We start from the raw sequence: 17,731 nt of genomic DNA, 5'->3' as shown, positions 1-17,731 counted from the left end.
GATAAGGGACTCAGGGTGGTGGTATTGACTTAAATTATTAAAAAAACCTGACAAAGATCCCATTGTGGCACAGAGTGGCATAAGTGTGAAGGCTTTACTTTGTTTTTGTTGAAGTACACACAAGAGATGACTTACAGTGAATGGTCTATGTTATTATGGTTAGCATTGGATCTAAGTGAAAAATGTCTTTGTGTTCTATTTACAGTTCAGTGGGATATTGACAACTGACCATATGGCTGGCAAAGAAGTCAGGAGAACTACAGAGATCAACATACCTGTCATGTCATTTTAGATGTTTTAAAGTAAGAACATATACAAATATTTGGTCTGCGTGTGGTTATTCAGATCACCACAACAACCATACAAGAAATCTAGATGTGTAATCAGAGAAATCCTAAATGCTGTTCTGCAATGGGATACGTGGATTTCAGGTTAAGTTGTGTTTATTGTTGCTTGTGTCACATTTGTGATTATTCAATAATTGGATTTTCTGGTCATTTAACTTTGATTGTATTAACTAAAAACAATACAACAGACTTAAAACATATATTTGAATCACAGGAGATGGTCTGTGGCTTTCTGTCGTATCCACATGATTGATGTGTATTAATACAAGCTGTTGTTAAACTGAAGAGTATTCATCTATTCCAATGTGATCCTCAACTAAAAGGGATTTTCTCTTTATTTTTATTGAATTTTATTTGTATGTGTTAATTTGGGGGTTTAGGTGTGGGTGTGGGGTGTTTGGTTGTTGAACTGTATGTGTGCATGTTTAGATATATGTGGTATTTATACACTGTCTAACATCTACCACACCTAGATACAATCTTCAGTTCTCTTATATAATGAACAATTTATTGATGTTCATCATAGTTGGGAAAACATAATGACAAAGTGTGTTACATTTGTAACACTAGAAGACTGTGGTATCTGTCATGATGATCCATAAACTGTGATCTACTGGAGTGGTAGGATTTACCCTCTACAGTGTTACCAAAACTAAATCCTGAACTTCCTGTGCAAGTAAATTTGAGATTGATAGGGTACTGCATACCCGACATTTTAATTCCAACCCTTCATCTGCACTTTCTATTCATTTATTGAATCTTTATGTTTGTGGCTTGCCAGTGCTGTGTAAAAATCTAAAAATAAATCAGAATATCAACAACACAAGTATTGGTGTTTATTTCAGCAAAGGTTATCTGTACAGTTGCTTAAGACAACCTGAAATAAAATAAAATTACAAATATAAATGAATAATTCATGTGCATTATACATACAATCAAAACTATCTGTAATACAAACCCATGATTAAAACACTATGGCTGATAGTAAATCAAACATAACACATGATACAACTCTTACACATGCAAATGAAATAAAGTACATTATAAAAATAAAATAATAAAAAATAAAACAACCCTGTTTGTCACTATACAGATGCCAAGGGGTCGCTGCCTTGTGTTTATCTATGAGACACAAGCTGATCAGCCAGTACTCAATGACCTGACAAATGAGCAGCCTCGATTTTGGTCTCTAGATGGCAGTAGATGACATGAAATAATACAGTGTCAGTCCCTTCATTCACTCATCTATCCCAGCAGCAGAGAAGAAACCATCTTGGAAGAACACAGGTTTTGACTTTCAAGCACTTTTTCTGTAACAATTATAAAAGTGGTTCAAACAATCTTATCAGTTCCTGGAGTTTGTTGGGCTGTTAGCAAATACATGGAAAACTGACCAGAATGCTGTGATTACACTGCACTGAAATCACAGCTGTGGGAACATTCATTCATCTATCCACCCATTTTTGCATTCAGCCATGCTGCTCTCTGAGCCTCGGCTATAGGTCTGAAAGACCTTTCCCTCATCTTTTGGTGTGGTGGTGGGATGTGGACCCTGAGGCAGATAGTTTGAGGGAAGATCTGCATGTTTTCATCCATCCCCTCCTCCAGACTTAAAGTGGGTAATCAATTGAATGCATCCTAACCACCCCCCCTCGCTGCCCCTCCAAGCCATCCATCGAGTCAGCAGATCCCTGTGAGCAGATTCAGGCAGACGGATACGACTCAGCGTGGATGTTTTGCATGTTCCGGGGAGGGGGGGGCTTGAGCTGTGCTTTGGGGGCAGTAGGGTAGATTGACCCTAACAATGAATACACTGACATGCCTTTATGTGTTGAACAACTTGGGGAAGCCTCCAAAAGTGCGTAAGCAATCATGTGGCACAGGACTGATCCTTGGCTAAGATATTGATGCTATACCTTCCATTCTATCACAGCACATATGCAGATCAGAGTAATCAGATTTGATCAGCTCCAAAAGAGGCATCCACAATAGAGCCTCTAAATAATGCATTATCTGCCGTGAAACAATTTTTTAACATGAATCGCCAGCACTAGTACCCTGTGAGTCCAAGTTGTTTTGTTTACATCCCAGGCTTTCACTGGGGTGACGTCACCGGGGCGGGCAGCCGCAGGACAGATGACGATCAGCTGTGTTTGTTTACACAGAGTTTACATGGCAGAATACTTATCAGGTGCTTTACAGTACAGTATTTTTTTAAAGCAGCTGTCTCCTGGTGCTCGGGCTCCCGGTTAAAGGCTAGCTAACTTCAGCGGACTAACGAGCAGCCTCGGAGCTAGCGTTAGCTTAGCGAACTGAGAGCGAGTTGTGTTCATGTTTAATCAAGAAACCGGGTTAATATGCCCGATTTGCAGTTAAGGGAAAAGCACAGAGAAATTGATGCTACAATACAATCAATTTTCTACACAAAGTTATGTCCATCTTACCATGTTTGTAATATTCGCACTTAAAAGCTTTCACCATCTTCAATGTATTTATAACAAAGGACATAAGCCACTGATTAACCTACAATGAAGGATAAATTAGATAAGACAAGTAATATTAGAAAGGTAGGATTAAAACCTTGGCATGTAAATATAACAATCTTAATTTCACACCACAGCCCAGTGTCTATTGGTATGGACTTTGGGTGGAAAAACCCCCACTATAATTGATGATTCAATCCAAGTCTTCTAAACGACAAAATATTTTTGGAGAAATGCTCACTTTCCATAAAGGACTATTTAGCTTTTAATGAAACAGGCGATGTTTCAGATTCAACCTTATGGGAGGCCTTTAAGGTTGTGCTAAGAGGCTTTGTTTTATCCTATGAAGCCACACAAAAAAAACAGAAGAGACAAAGGTTATCCGTTATAGATCCAGAGCTCGCCCTTCTTGAAAAATAGTATTGAGAGGCTCCATCTTCATCTTTATTGAAGGAAATTGTTAAGTTAAAGCATGAATATAATAGTATTCTCTCTCAACAAATCAACACTTTACTGATGAAAGTGAGGCATAAACAATTTGAGTTGGAGGATAAACCTGGCCCTCTTCTCTCAAGGCAGTTACGAGGGGCACACGCTAGCAGGGCTATTTATGAAATTAAAAGTCAGACGGGCTCTAGTGTTACAGACCCTGTTGAAATAAATAAGTGCTTCAGAGACTTTTACGAAAATGTATATAAACTCCAAAGCTCTGCAGCGGAAGAGGATATTCTTCAATTCTTGCGCTCCCTCCTACTTCCTAAAATAGACTCTGACGGGCAAAACAAACTAAATGCTGAAATTACATTACAGGAGGTTGTCACGGCCATAAAGGAATTCCCGGGTGGAAAGTCACCTGGCTCTGATGGCCTTGGCATTGATTTTTATAAAGCATTCATTGACGATGTGGCCCCCCTATTACTAAGAATGATTAGAGAATCACTTAAGAACAAAAAATTGCCGGAATCATTATATACAGCAAATATTTCTTTAATATTGAAAAAAGATAAAGATCAGACGGATCCATCCCACCATTATTGGATCAAATTAGAAATTTTGGAAAGTTATCAGGATATACTATAAACAGGCTAAAATGTGAATTTATGCCTCTGTGCGAGGACTTAGACCCCAATTTTCTCAGGAATCTACCCGTAAAAGTGACCACCCATATTAAATATCTTAGCAGTACAATCCCCAAACAATCTGATCAGCTTTATACACTCAACTATAAAGCTTTGATTGATAAACTTAAAAGTGATATTGAACTTTGGCGAACACTCCCCATGTCAATGATTGGCAGAGTTAATGCTATAAAAATAGTGACCTTACCCAGATTTTTGTACATATTTCAGAATGTGCAAATTTCTAAATTTGTTTTTAAAACATTGGACTCAATCATCATGCCTTTCATTTGGGGATATAAACCACACCGCATAAGCAAAAAGCACCTTTGTAAGCCAAAAGAACTGGGTGGACTAGTGCTCCCTCTATTCCAACATTATTATTGGGCAGCTAATGCACAAGCACTTGTATAGTGGCAGCAAGCTTATTCTGTAGAATCTAATGAGACTACCCCCTCATGGCTGGCCATAGAACAAGACATCACTGGTACCTCCCTCCCAGCACTACTCAATACAACCAAGAGAAGTGCTGGACCATTTAAAGGGACTGGATTTATAGTTAAACATTCATTAAAGGTGTGTTTTCAAATTAAAAAAACATTTAATCTAACAAACACCTCTAGTTTCACCCCGATCTGTCACAATCATGGATTTCATCCTTCTCAGTTAGATTCTGTATCTGGAAAGGGAAAGGCCTGGTTACAGTGAAAGACTTGTATATTAACAATGTTTTTGCCTCATTTGACCAACTTAAAGCCAAATTTGATTTACACCCATCTCACTTTTTCAGGTACTTGCAAGTTAGGAACTATGTTAGAGCTAACATTTCAGCATTTGAATCTTATAACCCACCAGACGAAATCTACTCTCTTCTAGCAAAGGAACCTGAGACCAAAAAGCTGGTGTCAATGTTTGTAAATGTGTTTGCGGAACAAACTCTGTGATGAACAAAATGTGACATAACTGGTACAAGTCACTACATGTTCTCAGCTCCAACAGCTGCACTTGAGCACAATACGTTAGAACAACATTTAGCTGAATCAGCAGAAGCAGAAAGCAAGAAATAAAACCACTGAACGTTCAGCGACTGATACCATCCAGCATTTTTATTTTTGAATGATAACTAACTCTAAAATGAGCATGAAACCCAACATGGAATTTGCACAATTTTACATGAATATACTGATAGCATCATGTTGAATATCCCTTGTACATTTGAAGGCCTTCTGCAAAATGTAGGTTACCAACTATTAGTAGATGTTAGTAGGTGTTAGTGGTCACCAGCGGATGTTAGGGACATAACTTCAGTTGTGCACCTTAGTGCCATAAAGTGTTTTGGGCTTGTAATCAATAATATGAACTTGAGGGTACACTGAGGCTAAAGGTAAATCTGGCTGGCTGATGGCTTTTATGGCTGTACTATGAAAGCCATGTGGTCGCTCAGTAGATCAGACATCCTTACCTCTATGCCTCTATGACTTTTAAATTAAACACTTTTATGGTCTGGCCCAGGACTTTTCCTGTCAGATCTTTGAGCAACCTGATGGTGGATGTTGAAAGGAAACCCCTGCAGATAACCTCCACATAGTAAACTTTTGCATTCGGGCCTCGTTGCTGTGCCTCAAATGGAATGTCTGCATACTGCAGCCTTTTCCTCTGATTTGCTTCATCAACATTATCCTCCCAGGGTTCTGTCAATTTCACAAAGTAGACGATGTTCTAAGCTTCTGGCCCACATACACCAACATCTCCCAGTCTCTGGCTTTCTCCAACTGGCTCCTGGTCAGTGAAGAAGGCCTTTCCTGTCCCAGTCCTTTGGAATGCGCTTGGTGTATTTGATGGCAAGGCATTGGTAACAGTTCTCTTTGTTTCTATTGTTGCTGCAAGGCATTTGAGTACCTGTGTAAATGTGCCTGAGGGTAGCTGGAGTTGAGGGCAGGATGGATCTTAGTTCAGCCACGGCTGTAGATTTTTGGGTGAGGGAAGAACGTTGCTCCAAGTTGCTTGCTTCCATTCCCCACAGGCCCTTCCAGCTGATCTTCCTTTTCTCTATGCTCTCCAATTTCATCCACTGCCCCTGTCTTGCTTGAGCGACAGCCTTCGCACATCTTGCTGCCTTTTCCGGATGCTGGATGTCCAGCGCTACCAATTTTCACCGCTGTAAAGGAGTTGCTTTGTTCCGCAAGGGTCTAGTTTGACCTAGGCCCAAACGTCCTCTTCCCTGTTGAACATGGCCCACAATGTCAGTGTGCTCAAGTGGTTTCCATTTCCATCCTGTTGTCATTTATGGTCTGACCACCCATATAGATTTGTCTTGGGACTCTGAGAGGGTCATCTTCAGGCTTGTTTTGGTGCATTCAAACTCCTCTACAAGACTTGAAATAGGCAGCTCGAGAATGCTGTGAGAATGCGGTGTCCATACAGGCCGATGTTGCTCAGACATCTTGGGTCTCCTAAGGGAAGGAATATTTTAAAAAGAAAATGTATTTAACGTTTCAGTAATTCCCAGATAACTGGGGGTTAAGTAATGACATCAGATGAGAAATGTAAAGATACCCTTAGGATTATGAACTGCAGAGGGTCAGCAGATGTCAGCTGAGTGGGAGGTCCCTCAATGTAGCCCAGGACACATTCACACTGCTTAAAGAATGTGGCCACATGTAAGATAGACCATCTCCAAATGTGGTCTGTGTGATCGGATCTTTAATGCATCGTCAGTGTTTCTTGGGTGCCCTCTCTCCCTCAGATCACCTGAGACAGATGTTAACACAAGGTCTGAGGTCTGAACAGGGCCAAAGAGACAGAGAGCAAATAATAGACCGTGGGATAAACTGTTGACACACCTTTTTAGCTTTGGATGGGAAAATGCCTTGGGAGATGTGATGATTTAGAGGTTTGGCTGCTCATCTGTCAAGTAACATTTAGACGAAATCTGACAAGATCAAACTGAGTCGATGTGATGGCAACCAAAGTCACTGTGCAGGCACATTTTGAGACAGACCAGTTTGTCAAGAAAAAACAGAGCAAGATCTGAGCGGAGAGCAGCTGCTGCTCCTAACCATCTCAAAAAGCCCCTGCACCATGATACATCCTGCTGCTGCCCTCAACAATCAGACCCCATCCTACATAAGCCCTTACTGCCCCCACAGACCACTTCGCTCGCTAAACTCTGGATTCCTTGCAGTGCCTAGAGTTACTAAGAGTAGAATGGGTGGTAGACACGGTCTCTACATTTAAGGCTAGAATTAAAACATTCCTTTTTGATAAAGCTTTTAGCTCAACCCTGAACCATAGTCATCCACAGTTATGCTGCTATAGGCCTGCACTGCTGGGGGATCACCCATCAGGCAACACAAACCAGCACCTGCTCTCTTCTTCACTCTCTGCCTTGTTTATTTTGTTTTATCTTATTACGTACCTCTAATTCCTTGGGTCTTCTCCTCCCCTCCTTGGTCCATACTGTGCAGCTCTCCGGAGCCCGTCCTGGCTCGGGTCCTGATGAGGGATGGACCTTGTGGAGGTCGCCGGTCTGATGCAGGGCTGACATGGAGGTTTCTTCCACCTGGGATTTTCTCCTCCCCGCTGCTGCTCATGCTTGCTCGGTGTGGAACAAGTTGGATTTTGTGTTTCTTAAGATTTTGGACTTTTGTGCAGCACCCTGAGACAGCTGTTTGTTGTGATACCGTGCTATATATATACATTTGATTTGATTTGATCACAGCAGAAGTGTAATGACAACACAGCTATAATAAGTATTACCTCTTAGTAATTACAGTATTTTTTATTTTATTTTAAAAATTGTTAATTATATTATGAATTTTATTTTGAAACAATGAACTGTGCCATGTCTTCTAGTTTCCAATGATGAGAGAAGAGGGGATGTGGAGACTGAGAGAAGAAGAAGTGAAAGTGAAGAGGACATGGCTTGTGAGGTGGAACAGATACCCCTCTTTGACCAAGATGAACCTTCTGCTATAGGCTAGTTGGTTCAACCTGTTAACTTTTAAGTACCAGTTTGCTTTTCCTCATGCTGGAGCCACCATAGAGCCACATAACTGTGTTAGTGTATAAGTCTGTATGTCACTCTATTTGTGTCTGATTTCCCTGCAACACCAGCACTGACTTAAAGCACAACCTCAACAATAGCAGAATACAGCGTCTCTTTTCACATCAAATCAAATGTATTCACAAATAACAATTTGCCTACATGAACAAGATAGAAACCTCAGAGAGAGTTGTGAATGAGGGATCCCTGTTCCAGGACGGACAGAAGTGCATAAGAGGGCTTTTCAGCTTTATTTAAAAAGTTTTCAATCTTCTTTACAGATTACACGACACAAAAAAAATTATGTAATAATCCCACCTTCTATAGACCAGCAAACTGTTGTTACCAGAATCAAACCAGTTTTTCTTGCTGAGAGTCTTTGTGTTTCAACTGCCAAAGAACCGGTTCGAAAGGGGCATACATAAAGTACTATGTAAATTACAATGGCAATATATGATATCGCAGTATAATAGACATTTATTAGCATTCTTTATTGCTGCTTATTTTGTTTTTTATCTCACTGCTCCACCCAGTGCTCCTAAAGTATCTTATTACTGCAATACTATAATACTTCAAGAATTTTATAATTGACCTTACTTTTTAAACTTGTGATTTCAGTTGATTCTCTGTCTTCCCTCTCGCTTCTTCATCAATCCAAATAAACTGAGCTGCAACATAAGAACGTGTCACCGGTAATAATCAGGCAGACAGGTGATAGTCAGACAGACAAGTAATAGTCATACAGACAGCTAGTATACAGGCAGACAGTCTGGCAGACAGGTAGTAGTCAGACACAGAGGAAGTAGTCAGGCAGACAGGTAATAATCAGGCAGGCAGATAGTAGTCAGACAGTCTAATCAGGCAGGTAGGTAGCAGTCAGGAGAATTCAAATTCAATTAAATTCAAATGATTGTATTGTCATTGCACAGTCGTCCTTCGTACACTAGCACAACGAAATTGTAGCACAGCCCTCCTCCTCGATGCCAAACATACAATTAACAAGACACAGTCCACTACACAAAATGAAATAAAAATAAGGACCAAAGGCATTGAAAGATGTGGATATACTCTACAAATAAATAATGTACCGATAATGTACCGATACATATGCTACAGGTAATATGCATAAGTGTTATATTGCACCGTTATAAACAAATATTAAACTAAGAGTTTTATTATTATAATATATTATTATAAGTCACAAACTGTACAGAATAAATCCTATATACCGATAGTGTAACGATATAGCTAGATAATATACAAAGTGTTTTATTGCACCAATGATGCCCTGAAAGTGTTTATTGCACATAAAGAAAAGGGTTGAAAGTCCCACAGTGTTATTGCACGTGGCCTGCAGCTGAAATGACACATGATTGAGTCAGATATTTACATTTGTATTTAACATTGCTATAGCCCTGTTGTAATAACTGTCTCTCAGTCTGTTTGCCCGTAACCTCAGGACCCTGAACCTTCTGCTTAAGGGCAGCGGCTCAAACAGCCGGCGTCCTGGATGTGTGTTGTCTCTGAGGATGCTGCGTGCCCTCCTGAGACAGTGGGTGTTGTAGGGGTCCTTAAGGGAGGGGAGGGGGCGGCCAATGACTCTTTGTCCGGTTTAAATGACCCTTTGCAGCGCCTTCCTGTGTGCCGTGGTGCAGCTGGAGAACCACACAGAGATGCAGTAGGTCAGCACGCTCTCAATGGAGTAGGGATAGAAGATGGTCAGCAGCTCTCTCTTCAGATTGATCCTTTTGAGGATTCTCAGGAAATGAAGTCGCTGCTGGGCCCTCTTCACCAACGCCGAGGTGTTGGAGCTCCACTGGAGGTCTTCATCGATGTGCACCCCCAGGAACTTGAAGCTGGTCACCGTTTCCACACATTCCCCATTGATGTAGATGGGCTGCAGGTCAGAGTTCCTTCTCCTGAAGTCTACAATCAGCTCCTTCTTCTTAGAGGTGTTGAGGACCAGGTTGTTGTCTGATCCAACCGCAGGTGTTAAGCAGAAGTCCAATGTCCAAAAGTTTTATCGTGAGCCTGTTTGGGAGTATGGTATTAAAGGCAGAGCTGAAGTCAACAATGAGCAGCATGGCATAGCAGCCCTGCTGTTCCAGGTGGGGATGGTGGTGTGGAGTGCTGTGACAATGGTGTCCTCTGTGGATCTGTTTGCCCTGTACACAATCTGTTGTTGCTATATAAAAAAAAACCCACTGAGTGAATGGAGTCAAAAAGACTTTATGTTTCAATGTTCTTCTAAAATATAAAAGCATGCATTCACACAACTACCAATGCATATCTTGTAATAGTAGAATAGATATTTAGAAAGTTCTTTGTAAGATCCCAAATTGTTACCCACTTTGTACAAAGGATTACACAGTTAATGGGCTGTGCATTATGAGCAATTCTGATATTATAGCTTCACTATTAAGTAGTGCAGCTAAGTATGAGATAATGCAAAATATTATAAAAAAAGAAAGGTGCAGCAGTGGGGAAGACACCATCTGAATAAATGACAAAAACATTTTTTATAGAAACATCTACTGAAGCGTTTCAACCAATGCTCCCAGAGCGCTTCACTTCAATTGTGATCAGGCCCTGAAAGTTAACGTGTGGTGTGAGTGCAGGCCAGTGGGGGAAGGGGGGACAATAACAGTGGCGGTAGCATTAATAATCTTGCGGTGGCAGAAACACCGAAATCTATTTGCCCCACATATATTGTGACATATTACCCCCGATCGGGGATTTATAAATATTTGCTCATCACTCCCATTATATCTATGTAATCAAATACTTGCGGAGTAATGAAGTCAGAGACCAGACCCCAAACACTAACACGTTCTGCTGTTGCAATAAACATTTGAAACATGAACTTTCTGTCAGCTTATTTTCCTCTTAATTTCCGACGAGACACTTTGTGGGAATGTCCCTCAGGACCTTATTTCACAATCTGCTGTAGAGGTAGTTTCAACTGTCATGAAATCCCCCAAAAAACATACATGTAAGTACTTGTTCTCAGTGCCTGAATGCTCCGTGCAAGCAGTCTGCACAGGGCACTACAACTACACTACAGCCCATTTATCTGATATATGCATGAAATAAACTAATTCAAAAATCACAATGGTACCATACTGACGTAATCTGTTTTGAATATCTTAATTTCACATTTACAATTAAAAACCATAAACTCAAGTGCAGAGAGCAAGTCAAACTACGGGACTATCATTTGTCATGAATTGATTGAACAAGTGCAGTGCTTATTCTAAACCTGCCTGTTTATAATGGGCTGTTTGTTTGGTCTGTGGTTGTGCTGGTCACAGCTTTCTTTCTGAAACTGTGCAAGTGACCTGCAATAATTTAGACAGGGGAAGAAAAGAGATGCTGCAAGACTCTTTCCACAAAACCCACTGAAGTCACTGCTGCAGCACAAAGAGCTGTTCACCTGTCTATTCAAAGTTCAGTGAAGTCATGATCAACAACACCACATGTTGATGATTCCCAGTCACTGCTGCTACAGAGCACTGGTCCCCTCTTTATTCAAAGTTTATTAAAATTGTACATATCTGGTGTCCAAATTGCTCCAAATTTGACACTGCCCTTCCTTGGGCTCTTAACAATACACATGTCAAGTGTGAAGATGATCAGATGAACAATTTGTGAGAAATGTTTGAAGATTATGAGATATTGGTAGTGAGGTGGCGAGTCTTATCTCATCAGGCAGGAAGTTTCAAAGATTATAGGGAGCCAAGAGCTGTGAAATGTATGTGGGGGCCAGCCCATGTTGAGATTTAAAAGTTTTTAAGAGAATTTTAAAATGAATTTAACTGGTAACCAGTGAAGGGATGCAAGAATTGGCGTGATATGAGCCATACTGTCAGGCTGGGGATGCGGCGCAGGGAGAGGGTAAGGGAGCAGGTGGACCAAAATGCAGAACCAAAAAGTATGTAACAAAAAGTGTCCTTTATTTTCAGGCAGGGCGAACGTAACAAAAAGAAATCCTCAAGAACTCAAAAAATGCTCTCAGGCAAAACAGGGGAGCAACACAGGAAAAGTCTTGAAACACAGGCACTTAAAGGGAACGTGGCGAGAGGCTACACAACACATGAACATGAGAAGAGCATCCAATGACGACAAACTGACAAATACATGGGGGAGCACAAAGACTTAAATACACACTGAACTGATGAGTAACTGGAGACAGGTGGCACAGGGCAAACGGGTGAGCCTGACAAGGGCAGGAAGTCTAGGGGGGGGAACACACCAGGAGCAGGGACTACAAAATAAAACAGGAAACAGAGGAACACTTAGGAACACGTAGGAACTCGGGGTGAAGCACAGGGTGGAACATAGAAGGGAACACAGAAAGAAACACAGGGTGGAACACAGAGGAACACCGAAGGGAACACGAAAAGAACGCAGAGTGGAACACAGGAACACCGAAGGGAACACGAGAGGGACACAGGGTGACACGTAGAAATGAACACAGTGTGACACACAGGAAAAGCACAGGGTGGAACACAGAGAGAAACACAGGGTGGAGCACAGAGGAACACAGAAGGGAACACGAGAGGAACGCAGGGTGAAACATAGAAAGGGGAACACAGAGATGAACACAGCGAGGCACACAGGAGAAATACAGGGTGGAACACAGAGCAACACAGAAGGGAACATGAGAGGAACACAGGGTGGAACACAGAGGGGAACACAGAAGAGATAGAGAGAAAACTTAAAACATGAATTCAAACATAAACACAGTTTGGACACAAAGGACAAAAAATACAGTAAACATGACACATACGCTGTTTTTGTTAAAATACGAGCAGCAGTGTTTTGAACAAGCTGCAAATGGGTGACTATGGTTTGGCTGAGGCATGTATACACGGCGCTGCAATAATCCAGGCAGGAGATAACAAAGGCACATATTAGCTTTTCTAAGTCAAGGAGAGATAGAACCGATTCGATTTTTAGAAATGTTTCGTGAATGGAAGTAGCAGGATTTAAAGATTGGACTAATGTGTTTTGAAGTTCAGATGAGAATCAAATGTGAAACCTAGATATTAAGCTGTTTATGTAATATTGGCTGCCAGGGGACTGAGAAATGGTAGGGCTCTACCTGCTAGCTGGTCGGGACAAATATTATTATTTCAGTTTTATTTGAATTTAACTGAAGGAAGTTAAGTGACATCCATTCCTTAATGGCAGATCTGTTAGGACACTTATGTGGCAAGTTGTCTGGCTTGAAGGACAAGTATATTTGGGTGTCATCAGTATAGCAATGATATGATATACCTTTAAAATGGTTGATGACAATTCCTTATGGGAGCATGTAGAGCGGAAATAGGACAGGACCAAGAATGGAACCTTGTGCTCTCCGCACATCAGTGGAGCCAAGGATGAAGTGTTATAACCAATGGAAACGGAGATTTGTCTATTTGAGAGATATGACTTGAATCAACTAAGGGTGGTTCTAGATATGCCGTCGCATTGTGTTTGTCTATTGAGAGTAAAGGGTCAGAGGACGGTTCTTCAATCTTGCCCTGGACACACTGATGAGGGAATGTGGACACATTCTGTTCACTTGTTATCGAGTCTCCTGAGACTGATTTTAACACTAGGCCTGAACAGGGCCAAGAGAGTGAGGAAAGGACAGAGGAAAAGGGGTTGATCACACCTTTTTAATTTTGATGGGAAAATGCCTTGGGCTCGGCTGCTCATGTGACAAGTGATGACAGATGGCTGTAGACACTGATGTGATAAGAGGTTGTATAAAGTTGTTTTCTTCAGTTGTCCTCAGATATGAAATCTGTCCAAACATGCAGTAGGTTTTACATGATTAGTTAAAATCACTCACGCATGCACATTTTGAGATAGACACACCTGTAAATATAGAGGTCCTAGCTGCTGATCACAGCTGTATGTGTTAGAAGGGATGCAAGTATAATTACCATTTACTTTTGATTCTTGAAAGCACTGTTGTTACATTCACTTACAGAATAATTATAGTGTCTGCCGATGAGATGAGACTACTGATGAGAGCACATAGAAATTTGCCCCACAACAAATACAAAAGCCTGATCATCTTCAAATTATTATTCATGAAGCATAGAAGAGCCGCTAATCTAAACTTAAACTAAACTTAAAAAGTAAATAACCTCAGGAACTTGATAAACGTCTGCACTTCAAGCCTGATCAACAGAGAGCTTTAGAAAAAGAGTCACGTCAGTGGAGGACAGAACTGTGTTACAGTAATACATTAATTGATTGTATCTTGTTCTCCACTAACTACATATAAGTGTTGGTATGTACTGTACTGGTAGAGTGTTTCTGTAAAAGACAACACTGTAACTCTTCTTACACTGATTATACTTTAACTAAATCATTTGCTGCACATCACAGGCTATTCTAATATTATAGTCTTTACAATGGCGCAATAAAGTGTGAGAGTATGAATATAAAATATAATAGAATCCTTACTATTATATATATAGGAGCAGCAGTAAGGAAGACTCCACCTGTGGAAAATTTTGGTGCTTTGATTGAAATAAGTTTTAAATATTATGTTTTAAAGTTATTTTAAGATTTTAAAGGTTGTATGTTGGCATCATTCAACAAACTGATATGATTTTATGGTATATGGCATCTCATCTTAAATTAAGAACAGAAGAACATACTGTAGTTCAAACGTGATCACTCATTTGTCAAGTCAACCTGTCCGTCACTGTTACTTCAGCATTTTGAAATATTAGTCCGACCCATGATTCCACCCCATTAAGGTGTGGTCAACATTATAAAGTCAGGTACATTTGAACAGGAGGGTCTGAGACTCATCCTTGTCTCTGGAGGAGGTATGAATTGCACAGATGATTATTTTTTTCATTTCACTGTATCTCATTGTTTGTATGTTATTATTGTCAGGAAAATGCATCTGATGCTGCTGTGTGTTCTGTGTGCTTCTGTCTGATTTAGAAAGGAGTTCATGAGCTTCAGTGTCGGCTGCAAACTCAAGTGACAGTGAGTACATGATTTTATTCTGAAAAGGGTCTTTTGAGTTCAATGCTTCCCAGTGAACTTATTATAAGCTGTTTGGATGTTTTGTGTGTCTGTTTTACTGTGATTTATTATTATTTGGATGCTAGCCATGACTGCCACGTGTCGAATTTGGGAGATCCTGTCGTTGAATTAGGTGCTGCCAATGTTTATGTTAATAATTATATGCTTCTATCCAAGTGTATCAGATCATGTCAGACAAATTCAGAAATCAGTCACAGGAGACACATCACAGCACAATGCTTTTATTTTACAGTGGTTCTTTAAGTACATGAAATACGTTTACTTTGCTCAGTTAAAGAGGCTTGGCAATCTTGGCAAGAGCAGACTACACATAAATATTTAACTGATACATTCCACTCCAATCGGCCCTCTCATCAAAGCTACGTCCTAAAACATATCAACATGCACTGACTGACTACTACTAGAAGCCGACGTTTCCGTGACTCACTCGTCAATTTCTGACTATCAGCTCTGCTTCAGCGCTGTCTGACTGTCTGGCTTGTGAAGACTCTGGTCATGTGCAGTGAGAGCATGGGCAGGCTGGTTGGTTGGTGACAGACATCAATCATTTCATTTGGTCCAAGTGATTGGTCCTCTGAGGTCCACACATGAGCTTCTCTCTGAAAACTTTTTTATTTTATTTTATTGATGACTGACGGGATGTGATGAGGATCTAAACAAATTATATGAAATGTTTTCAGAAACAAATTTCAAGCCCTACCTTTAACTTTTGTAAAAGCCAAACATTAACTGTGATAAATCCTCCTAATGTTATTTTGTAGCTACACTAGATATTTGCTATTGTCTTACTCTAACTACATTAAATACTTTACTTTACTTTTATTTTAACCAAATAAATTACATTACTCTAATATTTTTACTACGTTTATGACCTTTACTGCGATATTTAAATACATTAAACACGTATTGTGTTAATCAAACTACATAGAATACTTTATTGTAATATTTTCACTGCATAAAATACTTGGACTGTCTATTTTAGCAACATTAAATACCTTTACTCTAATATTCTAAGAAAATCTTGTACCGTTGCTGTCGTATTTTAACTACATTAAATACATATACTTTGATCATTTAAGTACATTAAATATTATTATTGTCATACATTAAATACACTTTTATTGTCATACACTAAATACACTTTTATCGTCATTGAAAAAAATTACATTTATTCAAATTAATGTATTTTAACTATATAAAATACTTTCATTGTCATACTTTAGCTTCATTAAATTATTTTACTGTGATATTCTAAACACATAAAATACTTTTGCTGTTCTTTTTTAACTACATAAAGGAACTTACTTATAGCATCATACTTAAAGTGCTAATGTACTTTTACTGTTATACCATAGCTACATCAAATTAAATCACAAAATAATAATATTTAAAAACAGCAGCAGATGAAGCCACAAACAGAAACACTGTTAGTGTCATGTTGGTAGAGATGATTCTGACCCAGCAGGTCTCCCTATGTCACTGTCCTCAGGATGTTGACTGTGTAACACTAAACCTTTAAGGTACATTTTATCCTCATGGTGCTTCTATAATTGTATTTGTTTTCATGTACAGGATAGTTTTATTGTCGGTCTGTTGTGGTGAATGTTTTACCTGTTGGTCCTGTTGCACTGTGATGTTTGGTGCAGTTTGGTAGATCAGCCGCTAGAGGGCAGCAGTGTACAGGTTTTAATCCTGCACAGATGAGGCTACACTCAGGTGATTATTGGGTAAAAGGACTTTCCTTTTAAAGCATCTCTTGTTTTACCAACAAAGTGAACAATAACACTGCACAACATGTCAAGTCTCTTGTGAGAACTTCCTGTTTGGAGCCATTGTCACTTTTGCAATTATTTCAACCACTTCTGTGACTGCAGCTGCCATTAAAAGTGTAGTTTTATTACTCCTTTTGGAAACTTCATGGCAACAGAAAAAGTTTCATGTAAAGGCAGAAAAAAGCAGGATCTGGAAAATGAACAGACTTTAAGAAAATTACATATAGAGGGGGACATGAGGAATTCCTCCAACCTAAGACACTGATTTCTTCAACATAAGCACAAAAGATGAGAAAAATATAGAAACAATTTTATGTATGTTTCAGCAGGTTGCCATGACCACAGTGATCTCCAAACCAGTTAGTAAATGTCTGTTAAAATGCATTCAAGTGGGGGAACAACATGTGTTTATCTGCATGTCTAGTGAGTACCACCCTCAGAATCAAGGAACTAGAAGGATAGAGTCTAGTAAGACTCTGCATGTTGTCAAACTCAGGTGTTATCATCTCTTTAACATTTTTGATTTAGACTATACTTTCAGCAATACATATCACTGGAAGCTGTTGGTCTTGTTTAGTGCATCACTGAAGCTATTTGAAACCAATGGAATACAAGCTTGGTTACAAGTGTGATGTCAGCAATCAAGAGTTAAGCTATGAAGGGAAGTCTGGACCTGGGACAGTAAAAGCCTGACACATCACCAGTTTGTCTAAACTTTGGTTAAATTATGAGTTAGATGAAGACTGATCAGGGAAGCATTAAGATGAAGAACATATGGTTCAAAATTATGTGCACCAGTGGTTTTAATCTAACAGAGGTTTGTATCCTTGTGTACCGTTTATCAAATAAAGGGAACATTTGAGGTAAGGGGAAGGTGATGCATTGGGAGCTCCTTCTGTTGGAC

General features: G+C 39.8%; 1 protein-coding gene across 3 annotated transcripts in view; it reads left to right on the top strand.

Moving 5' to 3' along the window:
* The window catches only part of LOC138407520 (uncharacterized), a 40,953-nt gene that overhangs the window by 11,795 nt on the left and 11,427 nt on the right, over positions 1–17,731 (top strand). Inside the window, exons 1-2 of one of the 3 annotated variants that reach the window (XM_069524353.1) lie at positions 14,807–14,829; positions 14,951–14,995. The exons of 1 other annotated variant lie outside the window; for it this stretch is intronic. The gene's annotated coding sequence lies outside the window, so the exon portion shown is untranslated. Of the gene's footprint in view, positions 1–205; positions 1,313–14,806; positions 14,830–14,950; positions 14,996–17,731 lie in introns of those variants that run through there. One more of the 3 variants, XM_069524352.1, reaches the window with a different exon arrangement.

Source organism: Paralichthys olivaceus, chromosome 4 (genome assembly GCF_024713975.1).
Source record: "Paralichthys olivaceus isolate ysfri-2021 chromosome 4, ASM2471397v2, whole genome shotgun sequence".
NCBI lineage: Eukaryota > Metazoa > Chordata > Actinopteri > Pleuronectiformes > Paralichthyidae > Paralichthys > Paralichthys olivaceus.
The sequence above is the reverse complement of the archived record's forward strand: the minus strand, read 5'-3'. Positions and strand labels throughout refer to the sequence as shown.